Here is a 16,342-nt window from a genome sequence, read left to right as displayed (position 1 = left end):
CCATATCATTCCACTGTGGTCAGGGAAGATGCATGGTATGATTTCAATGTTTATAAATTTACTGAGACTTGTTTTGTGGGATAGCATACGGTCTGTCCTAAAGAAAGTTCCATGCACTGGTGAGAAGAATGTGTATTCTGCAACTGTGGTTTTAAAAGTTCTGTATAAGTCAGTTTGGTTCATTTATTTGGTCCATAATGTTGGTTAGCTCTGTTGTTTCTTTGCCGATTTTTTTATCTAGTTGATCTGTCCAAAGAAAGCAGGGTTTTTGGGCCGGCACTGTGGTGTAGTGGGTAAAGCTGCTGCCAATATGGGCGCCACTTCAAGACCTGGCTGCTCCACTTCTGATCCAGCTCTCTGCTATGGTCCGGGAAAGCAGTGAAAGATGGCGCAAGCCCTTGGACTCCTGCACCTACTTGGGAGACCTGGAGGAAGCTCCTGGCTGCTGGCTTTGGATTGGCACAGCCCTGGCCATTGTGGCCAACTGGGGAGTGAACCAGAGGATGGAAGACCTCTCTCTCTCTCTCTCTCTCTCTCTCTCTCTCTCTGCCTCTCCTCTCTTTGTAACTCTTTCAAAGTAAATAAATAAATCTTTAAACCCCTTAACATTTCTTTTAAGTAGCCAGGAGCCCTGTAATTGTGTGCATATACAATTATTATAATCAAATCTTCCTGTTGAATTGATCTCTTAATCACTACATAGTGCCGTTCATATCTTTTAACAGTTTTTGTGTTAAAGTCTAGTTTGTCTGATATTAGGATGATAACATTTGCCAATTTTTGTTTTCTGTTAGCATGGAATGTCTTTTTCCATCTTTTCACTTTCAGTCTGCATGTATCTTTGTTGATGAGATGTGTGTCTTGTAGGCAACAAATAGAAGGGTTTTGTTTTTTAATTTTTTTTTTTTTTGACAGGCAGAGTGGACAGTGAGAGAGAGACAGAGAGAAAGGTCTTCCTTTTGCCATTGGTTCACCCTCCAATGGCCGCCGCGGTTGGCGCGCTGCGGCTGGTGCACCGCGCTGATCCGATGGCAGGAGCCAGGTGCTTCTCCTGGTCTCCCATGGGGTGCAGGACCCAAGCACTTGGGTCATCCTCCACTGCACTCCCTGGCCACAGCAGAGAGCTGGCCTGGAAGAGGGGCAACCAGGACAGAATCCGGTGCCCCGACCAGGACTAGAACCCTGTGTGCCGGCGGCGCAAGGCGGAGGATTAGCCTAGTGAGCCGCGGCGCTGGCTGGGGTTTTGTTTTTTAATTCATTCAGCCAGTCTGTGCCTTTTAACTGGAGAGTTGAGGCCATTTACATTCAAAGTGACCATTGATAAGTTCCTACTTGGCCCTGCCAATTTTTCTATAAGTATTCCTATTGTTTGCTTTGGATTTCTTATGTCATTTTACTGGGGTATTTTCTGCTTTCTCATTCTTTTGTAATGATGTCTATCTTTCTGTGTTTCTGTGTGTAGTGCATTATTAAGGCTGGATAAGTATTGACAAATTCTTTCAATTTCTGTTTGCTATTGAAGGTCTTTATTTTACTTCATAAATGAGAGCTTTGCAGGGTACAGTATTTCTGGGTTAACATTTTTTCTCTTAAAACTTAGAATGTATCTCACCATTCTCTTTTAGCCTCTAGGGTTTCTGATGGTAACTCAGCTCTGAGTCTAATTGTAGATCTTCTAAGTAATCTGCCATTTCTGTCATGTACATTTTAGAATATTTTCTTTATGTTTTACTGATGAAAGTTTGACTACAATATGTCATGGTGAAAATATTTTCTGGCCATGTCTGTTAGGAGTTCTTTTTTATTTATTTGACATGTAGAGTTATAGATAGTGAGAGACAGAGAGAAAGGTCTTCCTTCCGTTGGTTCACCCCCCAAATGGCAGCCAAGGCCAGCGCTGCGCCGATCCGAAGCCAGGAGCCAGGTGCTTCTTCCTGGTCTCCCATGTGGGTGCAGGGGCCCAAGCACTTGGGCCATCCTCTACTGCCCTCCCGGGCCACAGCAGACGGCTCGACTGGAAGTGGAGTAGCCGGGACTAGAACTGGAGCCCATATGGGATGCCGGGCACCACAGGCAGAGGATTAACCACATGAGCCACGGCTCCAGGTCAGGAGTTCTTTATGCTTCCTTTACTTGACATCCCTTTCTTTCTCAAATTGGGGAGGTTTTCTGTAATTATTTCACTATTTAGACCTTCTAGTACATTCTATCTTTCCACACCTTCAGGAATTCCTAAGACTCTTATAGTGGGTCATTTGATAATATCCCATAAATCTCTCACTCTGTTTTTCTCATTTCTTCTTCTTCTTTTTTAAAATCTGACTATAAGATTTCCAAAATTTGTCTTCTATTTCTGTATTCTTCTGCCTCACCAAGTCTGCAGTTAAGGCTTTCTACCACATTTTTTTATTTGATCTATTGAATTCTTCATTTTTAATATTCATTTTGCTTTCTCTTAAGTATAAATTTCATGGGAAAATTTTCATTCATATCATGCATGGTTTTCTTTAGTTTGTGGAGTTGCTTTGGATTGCTTTTGAGTAATCATATGATTAATTTTTGAATTCCATTTACAGCATTTCCTCCATTTGTTCATCTTCACATTCTAATATTGAAATGCTGTTGTGTTCCTTGGGTGGGGAGGAGTGTCGTAGTATCTCCTGTTACTCATTTCTTGAATTTCTGCACTTATTTTTACGTATTTGTGGAGTTGATATTTGGTTTTTCCTCTGATGGCTTTTATTCTTGAGTTATGCCTCTGTGACTTTGTGGAATGTCTACACTTTCAGTGAATACCAAGAAGTGTGTGGTGGGTGTGGCAATGGGTCTGTGGTCAGTGCTATAGTTTTGAGCAAGTATCCAGGGTATAAACCCAGGTTGAGCATGTTAGCTCTCCTCTTATTAACAGAAGGGGCCAGGAATGTTCACTTCTGTTGGTGTCATCACCCCCTCACTTCCTCTCCTCCAAGCTGAGCAATTCCTGGATGTTAGCCTCTAGTGTGTTCAACACTCAACTGTGCCACTGTATGAACTGCACAAATGATCTGCACAGTTCTCTCTGTGAGCATAGTTACTGCTGCAATGACCTGCCCTAGGTACCCAAGGAACCCTGAGTGTGATTGCCCAGAACCTTCTCATGTAGCCACTGAGTCCCCATGGTCTCAACACACAAAGCTCCCACAGTCGCTAGGTGCAGAGCTTTCACTCTGCCCTGCCAGTCTTTCAGGTCAACAGAGAGGGAGATGTTCTCCAAGCATACTCTGCCTAGGTGTCATGATCCTGGGAGGCTGGGCATGCCTTACATCTTGCATGGGTGTCCAGCCACTTCCCAGCCAGCCTCAAAGTCAGTGGATACTGTGGATTTTTCCCTCCACTAGAACCTCTGGATCACACACCTACACAAGAGCCACTGGCTGAATGTTGCTGTCTCACTGCCACTGCTACCAGTAATGCCGAGAAGGTGTCCTGTCTCAGCCAGTTGCTGTGCATGGATGGGCACAGTGGCTTCTGAAGCTGCTGTCCAAACCCAAAATGGTGGCAACCCTTTCTCAGCCAGGCAATGTGCACTGTTGTGGGGAAGTTGGGGCAAGATAACTGTGCCCTCTGTACTTCCACTGGGCCCTTGGGCAACTAATAGCCCTCAGGGCTTCAATCTGGACTCAGACCATACTCTCCCTTCGGCTGTATCGGTAGGGTTTGCTGCAGTCGGCTCTCACCCCCATCTCCAAACTGCTGCCAAGCCAGCTCTCAGATGCTGCAGTCATATGTTGTGTTTGTGCTGTGTATCCGCTTGCTCCACACGAGTCCACAGTGTTCTTGTAGGATTGCCTCTGCTGTTGTGTTGTTTACTCTCTAAGTTTCCCCTCAGAGTGTACATAAATGCTTTTTTTTTTTTTAAAGAAAAAAACTATTTATCTCTAGCCTAGTGCAGTATGTCATTCCTTAATCTGCCATCTTGGAATCTCCTGAGATACATTTGTTGAGGTTGGATGCAGTCATTCCCATGACTGGATATGTTAAACTATGCAAGGGAAAAAAATTACATCAACTGGGATGAGTGACATAAAAGCCATCTTGAGAGAAAAGATTAGACATCTAGTTGAGGGTGAAGAATTGTTGGACTGACAGAAGAATAAATGGCCCATAATGATACAGGTGAGGTGGAGTATACCAATTTGAGCAATATGTTAAACAAGGATAAATGAGAAAATACTGACCACAGCATGAATTAAAATAATCTCTAATACGAGTTGGTGTTTTCTTTTCCTTTATTGTTTCATCCCAACCATCATGAATGTTCCATTTCTCCTAGTTGTTACTATAGCTTTGGATCTCAAGAAGTGTACCCATAGGGAACTGACAGCTCTAGCCTTTAGGAGCTTAGAAGCATAAGATTGGATCTGTCCTTTAAAATATTTGTGCAACTGTAGACATTTTCACCTGTCTCTCAATGACCTTGTCCTTTAGGAAAGTGATGACTACTATCTCATCTGGATGATGTCTCAGGAGACTGTTCCCTAGGGTCTTTAGTTTCCTTTTTCCTGCTTTTTATAGTTTATCAAAACAAAACTCCACTGCAGTCTGAATGCTATTTAAGAACTTTATGAAAACTTACTCTTTAACATTTCAACTTTCTCTCTTCCTATCTGATCACTGTCTCCTTTGTTTCCTTCCCAATTAAGTTTCCCTGGTAGATGCTGAAGTCAGATAAACTGTATCTTTCTAAAAAAGAGCTGCAATATTTGGGAGATCTTCAAAAAGTTCGTGGAAAATGAGCATTGTTAAAAAAAATTACACATGGATTTCAAAATTTTCTCCAAAATAAACTTTAAACTTTATTTTCCATGAACTTTTTTTTAAAAGATTTATTTATGTATTTGGAAGAGTTACACAGAGAGAGGAGAGGCAGAGAAAGAGGTAGAGACAGAGAGGTCTTCCATCTGCTGGTTCACTCCCCAGATGGCAACAATGGCCAGAGCTGCAACAATCCGAAGCCAGGAGCCAGGAGCTTCTTCCAGGTCTCCCATGTGGGTGCAGGGGCCCAAGGTCTTAAGCCATCTTCTACTGCTTTCCCAGGCCACAGCAGAGAGATGGATTGGAAGAGGAGCAGCCGGGACTAGAACCGGTGCCCATATGGGATGCCGGTGCTTCAGGCCAGGGCTTTAACCCACAGTGCTGGCCCCTTCCATGAACTTTTTGAAGTATCCTCTTAGGAAATTAGTCTGACATTCATTTCATCATTTAACTCTGAGCTTAATTATTCCAAGTCTGCATTTATTTAGTAAACAAACATTTACAGAGCATTCACTATGTGCCAGTTCTGGGAATATGAACACCAAATAAGCATAATTTCTCTCCCTTATGCTGCCTGATGCAGGAGTCAGCAAACTGCCCCATGAGTGAAATCCAGCTCATAGCCTGTTTTTATATATTCCTTATACTGAAATTCTTTAATATTTTTGAACAGTTGTAAAAAGGCAAGAGGTAAAATATTTATCACAGTCCGTAAAAGTCCATAAAAGCATACTCACAAAAGTATACACTGGTCCTATTTAGAAAAAAAGTTTGCTAATCCTTGGCCTAGTGAAGAAATACATAAGGAGAACAACACCAACCTTGGACACTGCTGTACTTGTTTTAGAATTTTGCCTGGACAATGTGAGTCTCTCTTCTAATACAAGATTTTCTTTTGAAAACAAAGCATACTCTGATCTCAGATGTAAAGTATGGGTAGTTCTGATTCCACCATACTTAGTTCATTAGTGCCTAAGTCTCATGCATCCTGACTTTCAATATCCCTTATCCCAGAGTCTCCTTTATAGTTGGGTCCATGACCTACAGAGTCCAGTTAGACACAGTCCTGGAATTTAAGCTGAATGAAAACGAAACTTAGTTGATCTGCACCATTATTTCTAAGAGGAACTGTCAGGAAGATAAATTCCCTCTGAAAAGTGGAGACAAAAATGAAAATGAAACTATGTGCTGAAGATATTATTTGAGTGCTAGATCCAGTTGAATCTGGAACTAAATCTTAACGCTTGATTTATTTATTGTCTTATAAAATTATCTGTTAAACTGATTCAGATTTAGTTTCTGGTACTGTTTTAAAACATTTCCACTAACAACAGATTAAATGAGAAAATGAATGTTAAGTAACTGGTATATAAAGGTGATAAAGAAATCCTCTTCCTAAAAAAAAAAAAAATCGGAATATAGTGTGCAGTGAGAAGTATAGCATATTTACATTTAGAATAGCTACCAAAAGTAATCTAATCCAGCCCCCTTGTCTTATTGATGTGGAAATTGTAGGGCCCCAGAAAGTTGAAAATAAATTGAAAAAAATAATTTCAAACTGGAAAATCACAATGACATGATAATTACTGGTGCGATGTGTTTGATTTTGTATTGTTTACAGTTATGTGCAGCATCTAGTACATCTCTGAGAGCCAGGGAATTCTTCCTAGAAGAGATACTAATTTAACTGAGTTTGGAAGAGCAGTGTCTTTTTGCCCAGTTTAAAGAGGTAGGGTCCTACAGAAAGTGAAGTTATTCTATTCAGAGGGGTTGAATGATGTGAAGGAGAACAAATGACTATCTGAGAACTGCAGAGTTAAGTGGTAAGAATTCAGCAGTGAAGGATGGGATTGCAGAAGTAACCCAGATTCGAATCATGGCTTCCTTTGCTTATTGTAGAATAGAATATAGACTATGCAAAGAGTTGCAGAGCTTGAATTTATTTTCTAGAAATATGCTTAGTAGCTGATTTTCTGTTAATTCAGGAGAACAATATGAGTCTCTAAGTTAATACTGATGTGGGGGGCACGAGGGTGGAGCAAGAGTGGTAGTTGTTATAGAATTTAGAAAAAGGAATATAGGAGGTAAATGGGCAGCAGAGGCTGACTAATTCCATTTGAGAAGTGAAATTGATGGGATTGCAGAATGGACATAGGGATGCCCAATGGCATAGATGCTGGTTCAGTCCTTTGATTATAGAGAACAGGAAGGAGAAACCTGGTTTGATTTTTATTTATTTATTTTTTTGTGGAATGTTGGCATGTGAGAAAGGCGAGATGCACTTTTGACATTTTGAGTTTGAATTGCTCATGATCAAATTATTGTTTACTGTTAAATAATAAGTTCTGAAATGAAGAAGGGAGATGGAGGCTGATAAAACAGAGCTTACAATAACTATCATGTTGAAAGGTGAAAACATAATGGATTGCGATTACATAGGATAAAAAGCTGCCTCTGCTGATTTACTCCTGGTCTTTCCATAAAATTTGTATATAATGAGAAAAAAATCTGTATTATAAATACAGAAGATGGCAATGAGTCTTGAACAAGTCATCAATCTAGTTTATTTCTACTTCAGATACTCCTGTTAAGTCCTACAATCCTTGTAAAGAACTTAATATTCTACAAGAAATTTTCATTGGGATTTCAAATTCTGTAAGCTCCAGAACAATATTTTCCTCCTCTTTCTGAAAAAAAAAATGAGGAAATAATATATCATTATGGAGGAGTCCTAGACTGGAAATCAGTAGAAATAAGTGTTCTAAGTCTTGCTCCAAAGGGTTGTGTTCCTCTAAGAATGCCATCTAACATTATTGGAATCAGTTCACCCAGTTACAAAATAAGAAGGTTAAAGCAAACGATATGTAGGTGTCCCCTCTGCTGAGACATTCTAAAAGCCTGAGTATTTATGTATCTGTGGGTAACCTGCCTTTCCTTAATTTCATCCTAGTGCCATTGTTGGCATTAAGAAATGTGATAAACAGTTCTACCAATTTCATAGTTAGTGCTTTTCCAAGAAGAGTAGAGATACATAGAAATTTCCGACAATTCTAGAACAGACAAAAGTCAAGCTGGGATGTGTGATGGTTAATCACTCTAATAGATCATGTTGAGCTGCCCTCACTTATTTTCTCAGCCAGGAATTTCAGAGACATGGCCAGAAAGACCGACGTCCCCACTGATTTCATGCTCTTCTGCTACCAGTGGCTCCACACGGAATATTTAGTGTTGAAAATCTCAGTGAGCATGCCTTGATATTTAATGCTATGTAAATTTTTGCTACCATTATTGAAAATTATTCAGAATATCAGAAATGAGATTTGTGTCTTTGCAGACATATTTTTCAATTTAACCAAAACGTAAATGTTCAAGTATGAGGTTTTAGTCTGAATAATTACATAATTGTGTATACAGAGCATATTAATTTAAACCAAAGTAATTCAATTATAAAATGTATTTTAATCATGAAAAACTGACAACATAATGGATAGAAATTGTTTAAAGGAATGAACACATTATCAAATAAAGAATGATTGACTTTCAGGAGTCACAGAACCTCAAAAATATAAAACATTATAGAAAAATGTGTCATTCAATTTTGAAAGTAATAGACAAGCAGATTCAGTTTGAATGTATTCTCCTAATGTGTCTAATCGTCTCCTTAATAAAAGAAAATAACATGTTAAACAAAATATCTGAAAACTCTCAAAAGGCAATGGAACTTGAGTAATAGGTATCACAGATCTATACTTATTTCTACTTGTTCCTATGCCTGGACAGAGCTATAGACACAAAGGGGTTGTAGTGAGGCCCATGCTATAGTTTTTGTTTGTTTCCATCTTTAATAATTTTAAAACATTTAAAATAATACAGAAAAGCATACAATACAGTATACAGGAAAGTATAAAGATGCGTTAAATGAGCTATAGTATTTAATGAAATCTTACTCTAAAAAATGTTTACAAAGGCTTAGCTCTGAGAGTGATCACCTGCGTTGGACATCGCCTAAGGAATATAAACAAAGAGTCGTGTGAAGGGCCTCCTTTCTACAGCAAAGGGTTTAGCATGAAAGATAATTTCAGAAGGTTCACTGTTAGGCCCTGGAAGGAAAAAGAAGGAAATGGAAGAACAAATTTTGGGATCCCTTCTAAGAGTAAAGTGAATGTGTGGTACAGCAGTGTATGCTTGGTTTTACTAGAATAAATAGGAAATAACAGAGGACTGTGATCTCATTTCATCTATATAGGCCTTCTCTGTTAATACGTATTATAGCTTTTTGCCTGTCTTATAAATTGGACTGAAGTGAGGACTGCCATAAAGCCATAGTTCATTCATTCACATTTCCAAGTTCTTTAGTATATTACTTGTGTCTCCCTTTGGTATGTATCATAATCTGGCTTCCATTATCATCATCTTATATATTTTTCCTTTCCTTATGGTATAGACTCATTAATTATTCCTTAAATGTATGTTAACTATAATTGTTCTCATGTGTGCCCTTTTTTTTACTTGAAATTATGACTATTTTTAAAGCAAAAACAAAATAAGATATAAGTTACCTTGAGCATGTTTGTAAGGGTAAAATGAGAAGGGTAAGGAATTTATTTTGTTTCATAAGTACATTTCATAAAGTATACAAATAATTTTTATTAAAAATTATTCAACATGAATAGCCCATGTTCAGTCCAATTTATAAGACAGGCAAAAGGCTATAATAAGTATTAACAGAGAAGGCCTATATAGATGAAATGAGATCACAGTCCTCTGTTATTTCCTATTTATTCTAGTAAAACCAAGCACACTCTGCTGCACCACACATCCACTTTATTCGTAGAAGGAATCCCAAATTTGTTCTTCCATTTCCTCCTTTTTCCTTCCAGTTTTTTAATATCAAATAAGAAAAACATTCTGAAATAAATTTTAGTGACATGTCTTCTGGTAGTAGCATTCAAACAATTAAAATATAACAGAATGAAAAACTTTAATATCTATATACAGTAAGTACTCTACTAAAGTCAGTGTGGAATATTTTTTGAAATGAGCAGTAAATTATTCATGGAGTTAATTTATTATATGCCTTCCTAAAATAATTTTATGGATATTCATAGCTCTTTTAAATCTATGACTTCCTATATTTCATTGAAATATCAGTATTATCTCTCCACTTTATGAAGAAAATTGAGGTATAGTCAGAATAAGGAAACATAAAAGGTACTGAGATAGGTGGCAAAGTAAGTTCTGAAATCCTTGTATAACTTATTTTCTGATATTATCAGAAATGGGATTTTCACAATTAATATTTCCATTATAACTACTCAATTAATTAAAATATAGTTTACTTTGAAATGTCTGAATTTTGCCTCTTTGTCATAGTAGGTCAGTATAAAATGCTATGGACTTATTGCTGTACTTCCTTTCACTCAAGAACATAAAAAATATTTCTATTTGTCTTGGTCCTTTGAAAAAATACGTAATTGGCTAATTTACGCTGCTTTGTTTCCTGTAAGATTCTAGAAGGTCCTCAAAGTAATAGGAAGTGTTATTGCAGCATAAGTCATAATCGAAAACGCTGTTGTCTTAGAAACGGACTTTCCTTTCTTCCAAGAGTGGCTCACAGGCTGCCGGCAACATCCAGCGCCAGCCTGGGGTTGGAGAGCACTTCGTCAGCCACAAGAACAATCCATTCTTGCAGTTTATATCATCATGTTTTGTATTTCAGAGGAAAAATAAATGCAATGTTTTTTAAAGCATGAAGGTAAAAGGTAACACCGTTAATTTTCTTTTAGCCTTTTAACAGCTTGTTCCTGTCCATGAGATGCAGCCTCAGACATGGTAGATTCCAAGGGACACACTTGAGAGCATTTCTGAGTACTGCAGTCATATGAGGATATCATGACTGAAGTGCTTCTTAGCAAACCTGTGGCAAAGTTGAATGAAAACTACCAGAGAATCCAAAACCAAATAGAGAAGGAACACTGGAGTCATAGAGTATTTCAGCTATGGTATGTTTTTAAAATAAACAAACAAAGAACCAAAAAGCAAACCCCAAAGGTGTCAAGTATACAAGCGTGTCTCAAACCACAGGAAACACGTTGTTGTTGGTGTGTTGTTGTTTTTATGGAATCTCTACATTGAAGTGATCTGTATGGTGTTAACATACTCATTAGTTGAGCATTTATATTTTGAGCATCTCCCAATTGCTATTTGCTGTTATCTTAAAGTTGTTTTCATGAAACAACAACAACAACAACAAAGTGAAACCTCTGCCCCCGGAGATTTCTACCCTGGTTGGAAGGGAGGCAGGATACTCAATAAAGAAATAAATGGTTGTGTTGAGCTACTGCAATGATAAGGCAGCAGTGAAGGAGTTAAATCCAAGAAATAAGATTTGTGCCTGTGTGTGTGTGTGTGAGAGAGAGAGATCTAGAGAGAGAGAGAGACTTGGTATTGTCACTTTAATTAGCATGGTTTGTGGGCGACCAGGAGGAAGCACCTGGCTCCTGGCTTCAGATCAGCACAGTTCCAATGCTAGTGGCCATTTGGGGGATGAACTAATGGAAAGAAGACCTTTCTATCTCTCTCTCTCTCTCTCACTAACTCTGCCTGTCAAAAAAAATTAGCATGGTTAGGAAACCTTGATAAAGAAACATTTGAGTAGAGAACTGATGAAGATGAGAAATAATTCTGCAAGGAAGACAAAGTTTTTATCTGCATGGCAACAAAACTCTGATCATTCTTAAACTGCTAAGAATTCAATGAAAATTCAGATAGTAAAATCACTACAATCATTAATATTTTTCCTGTAGAATTATTATAGCATTTATATTGCTACATAGTGGGTCAACTCTAAAGGCAAAGCATTTCAGGAAATACATGCTGAATTGATTAAATATCAAAGTATGCTTACACAATGTCAAAGGCTTATTGCCTAGTGCATAAAAACATGTTAAACTCCATTTTTCCACGCAGAAAGGTATGTGCAGATGCCTTTGTAGCTCTTTTATTTCCTTCATGTTATTTTCTCAGAGGATGGGAAGTGCAATATACTTTTAGTTGTACAGTGCTTGAATTTCTTGTGTGCAGTAAATACATGGAAGGACATTAGCAAACCAAAAAAGAGGACCAGGATCCTGCTTTTGAGTCCTGGCTTTGCCTTTAATCATTTCCATGGATATTGGTTTCACTGACCCTTACATTAATCATTTCTTAGTAAAAAAGAGATGAGCAAGACTATTGCCCCTATTTTGTAAATAAAAAAAAAGGATGATAGGAAGGTTAAAAGATTTACCTCAGGCAATTCTAACTATAAGGCTCTAGTAAAGCCCTTCAAAGAAGCTATTTGTCTTAAATGACAGTTCAGAGTTTTAACCACTCTGCTGCAGAGTAAACTAAGTCTGAAACAGCGTTTGTGATAGAGAACAGGACTGGGAATCAGGAGATCTCAATTCTACTTGCATTTGCACCACTAACTAGCTTCGTCGTCTTTCGAATTAATCTTTTTTTTTAAGTTGGGAGGCCATTGGATACACTTATTTATCAAAAAGCTTTTCATGAGAGCCTTTTCAGACCAGGCCTAGCACAAGGCGCTGGTGGACTTTATGTATCATGCTCTAAAAGAATGCATATAGCTACTAGTGGAGCAAGTTCTTAAATCAACAAAGTAAGGAGAGGGCTGCAAGCTCTATGCTGTGAGAAGAGGAAGAGGGTCACCCAGCCCAAACAAAAGTCAGGATGGGAGAGATGGCATCAAAAGATACTTGATTAAAGAACCCTCAGCTGAAGCCAATTCCAGTGGGTGGGGGTTTATTGACCTGGGGAAACTTGACATAGCCAATAGCAAAGGCCTGGGGGCAAGAAATAAGATTTGAGATGTATGATTATTTCCGTGTCACTGAATGATGGAGGGCATAAAGGAAAAGGATGGGAAAAGAAAGTAGACTTTCAAGTAGGAATCAAGGAAAGAAGAATGCCTGTTTTCCACACAAAACAGTTTCAGTTCGAATTTCATTGTAAAGGGACATTTTGGGATGTATCACAATATGGAACTTACCTACAGTGTATGAAATTTACAAGAATCTGTGAAGGCAGAGGAAAGGATTTATCTGAAGTTGATGAGTTACGAGGATGTAACAACAGTCAGAAAAATTATGAGGATCTAAAAATGGAAAATGTAGGCCAGACTACAAAAGGTTAATCCAAGCTATTTAGAAAGTGACTTTCCAGATGAGTGACTGCATTTGTGACAGGAAAGAATAGAATAGTTCGGGATGGTATCATCTAAAAAATAAAGATGTTAAGGTCAACTGATATTGAAAAAGAAAGGGCTCTAGAGCCATTCTCTTTTTTTTTTTTTTCCCCATGTCTGTGTCATTGAGCAAGGGTGTGAGGTAAGATCCATTTGACCAAAGTACACTAAAATCCTGAAGATTGTATTTGAAGGTAGAGACTCTGAGATAATCGACCCTCAGGGTTCAATGTCATCACAGACGCAGATTCCATTCATCTACAATTATGTTAAAGGTAATTCAGAGAAGGGCAATTTCCAGAGATATATCTAAAAAGAACAGCATTCTAAAGTACACAAGAAGCTTCCCTAGTCTCAGTATGTAGTCTTGGGAGGCCAGAGTATTTCTGCCCCTTCCTCCCTGCTTCCTGCACTCTACCCTTCTGCACTGAACTACCTGCTACCCTGGAATCACCTGGATTGGTTGCCTACCATCAATTAACTAATTTGAGCCGATAATAATTAAGCAAACTAGGATTTGGTCCTGTAGCTGGGCAGAGAGTCGGTCTCTCCTGAGCCTGGTGTAAGAAGATAAAGGTAAAAGGAAGATAGGTGTGAGGAGGTAGAAGAAGAAATCAGTGTTCTGTGCACTGAGCAGGAGAAGCTAGGATTTATGACACAGCTCCTCTGCGAGATAAGAACACCTATCTTGAAAATATATGAAAATGAGAGGTGAACATGAATGACCAAACTAGATGGGGTAAAATTGTGTGTGGCAGGGAAAAGGGGACACAGAGAAAAGAGGGAAGGGAGTGTAAAAGGAAATATTAAACAAAATATTTAGAGAGTATTTCATCTGAATCAAACATGAGAACAGCCCATTCACTTTCCTCCTGCACTGAATATGTGTGTATGTGTGTGTGTGCCTCTTGTTGTGGCAAGAGGCTTTTCTACAACTAAAATGCTTTGATTTTCCTTCCCTGTCACTTTCTTCCTTATGTCCTTACAACACAGGGAAAATAGTGTTTCTGGTTTTTAATCCTAAGCAGCATGAAGAGATTTCTAAGTGTGAAGTGGATCCAAGGGAAAAATAACCCTCTTCAATATAGATGTTATTGCCATTAAATTACTACCTTAAGTAGATGTACATATAGGAGACACAGTTAATTTCACAAGAAGATGGGAAGGACCACTAAGGTAATGAACTTTATTGAGAGTGCTTTTAATACCATTACGCACGTTTGGGAAGCTTTCTGAGTGGAGAAGACCACTGAGTTGATAAAAGAAGCATTTAGTTAGCAAATGCCTTTTGTGCTTCCCTGCTCACTGGTGTATTTGCTTTAGAAATAAATGTTACTCACTCGGTAGGTTCAGACATGTTTCTTTGACTGTTCTCAGAAATAAAGTCTGTGTGTGTGTGTGTGTGTTCAGGGGATGAATAGTGTCATGAATTAACTAAGGAATATAATAGGCAACCTCTCCTGGATGTGTGAATTGTATAATTTAAGATTGTCCTAGGGCATCTGTAAATTATGCATAGGTTTTGTTTTCTTATTTTACATTTTTGGAGGGGAGAAAGATACTTGATTCTGCAATTTGTACACCTTTAGCATTATCTAAATCTCTTTCACCATTGATTCCAGCACATCCGTAAGGAAGCATGTCACCTGCTAAATCCTTCTAGAGTGCTCATTCTTCCTCAAACCTCGTTGTCTTTTAAATCAGTTTCCCATCACGTATTGTACAACTTCATTAGACCTCAGCTTTACTTGGCGGAACAATGGTAGAGACCCACTCAGCAATGGTTTAATAATGTACTTATTTATTTTGGAAACTTTATACCTCATCGTTTAAAACTGTATGAAGATAGAACTCAGTGTGTACAATGTGATTGGGTAGAGTTACATTGATACTGATTTTTCACTTTTGTCCAGTGTTCCAGACAAGTGGCACCTTCTGTGCCTCTGTACTCTGGTAGAACACAAGCAATATATTTTTCGAAGATAATCTCCAATCCACTGATTGCCACACTGTAAGCCCTGTCTCCTCTTTGGAAGGATATGCAACTAAACAACAGATGGCAAAAAAAACCCTGAAAATCTGGAGAAGAAATTCAATATAATGATTCTATTTGCTTAGGTCACTTTGTTTTATAAATCAACAATCCAGAGCACTATAATTAGTATCAGCGCAGGGCATTGTGTTTAGTCGTTCCCTGTTTAAAGATCTGGCATCATTAATACATTACTTTTAGGTCCTTTTTAATTACTACACTTGAAGACACGGGGTATATGTTTTAATTGTCTCCTTTTAAACCTAAGCCAAAGTTTAACAAGTTGATATCCAGGCCCTATAGATATTTACATTTCCCACTGTTTTCAGCTTTTACTTGTCCTCTAGGTGGCAGAAGAAGTTCGCAGTTTCCGGTCTTGTGCTTTGCAAAGGCTACTGAGTACTCAGCTCATTGCTGCAGCAGCTGAGGCTGATATAAATGTGTAAACAAGCAGGAGCTATATGTGACACACACCACCGTTAGTAAAGCATAAAGCAACAACTTCAAGCCAAGTTTTTGGCTTCCCGTGGCCTGGTGAAGCCAATGCTCAGCCAATTGGTTGAAATAAAGAAATCCTGAAACAATGGCTGTTTCCTGGGGTTAGGCTTTGTGTGATTTTGTATCATTGACCAGGACCAATGTGCTAAAGGAATACAGTTGGCAACTCACACACATCCATTGCTGCTTGGGAGGACTCCTATTGCTCCCACCTGACTGCTGTGGGTGTTGTCGTCCGGATCCTGTAGCAAGAGGAGCAATGGGAGACATAAAATCAGAGTAGCTCGACATGTAAAAACTGAATCTGTTAGGAAAGCAGGTGGCTTTGAGGATTCAGAACACTAAGAGGTTAGTTATTTGGAGTCGAGTAGGAGTGGAATCTGACAGTAAAACATTATATGTGTGCACATAAAAAAATAACAAAGTTGATAGAATAACTGTCTAGGAAATACATGAGTTCTTAAAACGTATGGAATATAAACAACCAGTAAAGTTGAGGAGGTGGTGGGGTCACTCAAAGAAAAGTACTTACATTTGTAGGCTATGTATTGATAGTTTTTGGATAGAGGATGTGCATTTATTTTAATAATATCATTGCATTCCAAAATAAATAAAACATCTACTTAGGAAAGTATAGAACACAAGAAACACAGAAAAGAATGAGTGTGTGTTCCCCTAGACAGGGGAGTGACACGGCAGCTGCATTTTTCTGGAAAGGCAATAATCTAAGGTTGTATTCTAAGTTGATTCACCTACATCTGCCATCCCAGCCG

The sequence above is a fragment of the Lepus europaeus genome, chromosome 6, assembly GCF_033115175.1.
Source record: "Lepus europaeus isolate LE1 chromosome 6, mLepTim1.pri, whole genome shotgun sequence".
Taxonomy (NCBI): domain Eukaryota; kingdom Metazoa; phylum Chordata; class Mammalia; order Lagomorpha; family Leporidae; genus Lepus; species Lepus europaeus.
This window is presented reverse-complemented; position numbering follows the sequence as displayed.